General features: G+C 51.6%; 1 protein-coding gene across 1 annotated transcript in view; it reads right to left on the minus strand.

Moving 5' to 3' along the window:
- Ngf (nerve growth factor) overlaps positions 1 to 914 on the minus strand; it is a 50,559-nt gene extending 49,645 nt beyond the window's left edge. Inside the window, exon 1 of the mRNA XM_028753005.1 lies at positions 894 to 914. The gene's annotated coding sequence lies outside the window, so the exon portion shown is untranslated. The remainder of the gene's footprint in view (positions 1 to 893) is intronic.
- Positions 915 to 3,292: the final 2,378 nt, after the last annotated feature.

Here is a 3,292-nt window from a genome sequence, read left to right on the forward strand (position 1 = left end):
GAGAGAGAGAGAGAGAGAGAGAGAGAGAGAGAGAGAGAGAGAGAGAGAGAGCCCTGTCAGAAGTTCAAGACTCTGGAGAGGAGTTATCCATGGGACCTCCGTGGCTAGTTCTGAGCTTGCAAAGTTCAGCTGGCCATGCCTATGGGGAGAGTGGATTGGCTCCACCAGAGAGTACTCTGGGGGATGGAGGGCAATACATCAAGTGCCTTTTCTCCAGGGTTTCCACTGGCCTCCCGTGATAGATGGGGCAGAGGCACCCGGGAGAGCAGTATTTTTGGTCTGCAGATGGGAACGTGCACTGAGTTTTCCTTAATACCCACAGCACCCAAAAGTCTTTGCAGTAATACACTTTAACGCACGAAACACCCATAAATTATCCTTCAAACTGCTACAATTTCCAGCCTGGAACAACTTGGAAAAACCAGCTTAACAAGCAGGCTCTTCTTGAATCTCTGAAGTAAACGTGATGAGAAAGGTCAAGCCAAAAACCACCTTCCTTATGAATCTCAGAAAGTTTTAGGAAAGCAAGAGCATTGTAATCAAACGGGGCTAACTAAGCCTTATGTTTACATTGGCTTCAAGTTGCAACACCCTGACCCCAAAGTCCTCTCTCCCTCCCCTGCAGCTTCTCTTCCTGAACCCAAGAGCGCCAGCTGCCCTTCCCAATCCTGGGTGCCAGCCTCTGCCACATCTGGCAGCAGACAGCTGAATGTACTGGGTGACCCAAGAAGTAAGGCTATGCCTTGGGATGCCCAGCAGGCCCCACCGAGGGACCCGGTGCTCCGCACTTGGAACCCAAGCTTCCAGAATCAACCCTTGGCACCCACAATCTTAGACTCTGAGTCCTGCTACAAACACCGAGTCTAGAGCACCCTGAGCGACAGTCCTCTTACCTAGGGACAGCGTGGCACTCTTGGGACTGTGAGCACTCCCCAGCCGGCGTGCTGTGCACTCGCCCTCCACCGCGCGGGCTACTGCTCCGCCACCCCAGCGCGCTCGCAGCGCGCGCATCCCTCACTCCAGGCTCTCTTGAGTGCTGTCCCCTTCTAGCCGGAGAGCTCAGGCTGGGCAGTGCAGCTTCTGCAGGCGCCAGTGTTGACTTTGGGACTTCTGGTCATTCTGGAACAGGGAATTTCACGACCAGAGAGACCCTCACTCCCTTCGCTTCCCTTGCGTGCCCACGATCTCGTGTTCCTACATCTACTCGGGACACTTCTTTCAAGGGTACGTTTCAACCCACAAAGATCTAGCCAGACAGAGATCCAAGCACACCGTCCCAGGGAGCCCAGCAACCCCGGTCCGCCGCACTGTGCAGCACCCTTATCGGGGCTCGGCTCAGAGCAGCCTGACTCACCGATGCGCTCCCCTCCGGCTCCAGGCGCTCTCTGCCGTGCTGGAGCACAGAGCTTCTGTAACAGGCTTCCTGAATGTATTTTAGCCCCTCCTCCAAGGCTCGAGTCACACCCTCTCCAAATCCTGCCACCCACCCACCCGACCCCTCCCTCTCTGGCCAACCCCAATCCCAGCCCCGCACCTGCTGTGACTAGACACAGGGGTCCGGGTTATAGGGGTCCTGGGGACAAGGGATGGATAGCTCCGGGAGAGCTGGTGGGACCTAGCCAGGAAAAGCCAGTCAAGGAAGGATTTTCAAATCCTAGGTTTAGATGAAAATGCATGGGGTGGGGGTGGGAGGTCACAAATGCAAAGAGAGATTTTCTAGGGCACCAGGCAAGGTAGCTGGCTCCAAATATCAATGGGCAGACAGGCTGAGCAGGGCCAAGTTGATTGGCTGAGTTGGAGTCCTTGCCCTGGCTCACTGCCTTGCTAGCCTCCTGGGGTGACTTAGTCTCCTTTGGTGGCCAGGACATCAGGTGTTACTATCCCTGCAAATCTGATAGCTAAAGGAGCACCCATGAAGCTCCTGGATTGACCAGGGGGTTGCTCTAAAACCAGGCAGAAGCAAAATTAACTTGAATGTCCAGACAGCATTTTATCTGCCCCGGGGTCTAAGGAAGAGGGCCTTTGGTGTCCAGATTATCCCAACTCTCACTCCCACAGCCAGCCTTAGGGCTGGGATTGCAGGAGTCTCCCAGGAGATCTGGTCACTTGGATACTGTAGATAGAACTGTGTCTGTATGTGCTTCCTTCATGTTTCTAGATCAGGGGTTCTGGGGCTTCCGTCAGTTTTTAAGTCAGTGAGCACACACCCAGTAGAAGGCCGAGCCTTCTGCACCACCACAGGGCCCACCTCAATTCCCTTTCACCCCTTTTGTCTACTTTTGAGGGTCCTCAGCTGGTCCTCCGGAATTTCTTGGATCTGATAGATTCAGGGGCTGATGGGGCTTCACCTGTTTGACCTCCCCTTCCCTTGCGGTGTTTCCACTCAGCCTCAAGGCAGAGCTATACCTTAAGTCAGATTTTTCACCAAATGCACAGGAACAATTGTAATCAAGTTCTATGGACTTTGGAAATTAACACACGCACACACGCACACACACACACACACTCATGCACACACTCCTGTGTGAAATGACTTTCTTCCTTTGGAAAGCCGTGTTCTATGCCTCACTCTCACCCTCATGAATGCCTCAGGAAGGAATGGATGCAGGAGAGTGAGTGACAGAGGGAGGGTGAGGTACTGAGTCTCCCTACTGCTGGTGACACCTTAGTCCAGGCAAGAATCATGTTCTATGATGTTGGAATGGACTGAGGCCCAGGTGGTCCCTTCTCCCCATTGAAGGTCACTTGGGGAAGGAGAGGATCTAGGGATGGATTTCCAGCCCTCTGGATTTTAACTTCTCTGACTTTGACTTTGTCCCCCCACCTACCATCATTCCATTCCAGGTACTCAGGGGAGGACGAAGGAAGATGAGACTGAGTTTTTGTGCCTTGCTACTTGCTCCGTGAGGTCCAGACCCGGGCTGGTGGATGAACACATTTTAGGAGTAAAGGTGAGAGGCCAGGGGACACCAGAAATAATAGCAGAAAGCAGAGTTGACATCACGGTGATCTATTAGAAAACTTATCATTGTTAATTAAACAGCTAACAATTTCTAGACAATATAGTACATTTCCCCATTAACCATTTCACATATAACGTTGTATTTTTTTAAGCACACGCCCAAATAATAACTACCTATGTATTTGGGGGTGGAATTACAAGTTACAGAAGCTGAACTTTTGTATGTGTCCTTGTGTTATCACCTTGAAGGACAGAGGATTTCAGTTACTTGTTCTTTGCAAAAGAAGAAATTTTAAAAAGCAAAGTGAGTAAAATCTAAGCCCAGCTGTC

This window comes from Grammomys surdaster, unplaced genomic scaffold (genome assembly GCF_004785775.1).
Source record: "Grammomys surdaster isolate TR1022 unplaced genomic scaffold, NIH_TR_1.0 125941, whole genome shotgun sequence".
Taxonomy (NCBI): Eukaryota; Metazoa; Chordata; class Mammalia; order Rodentia; family Muridae; genus Grammomys; species Grammomys surdaster.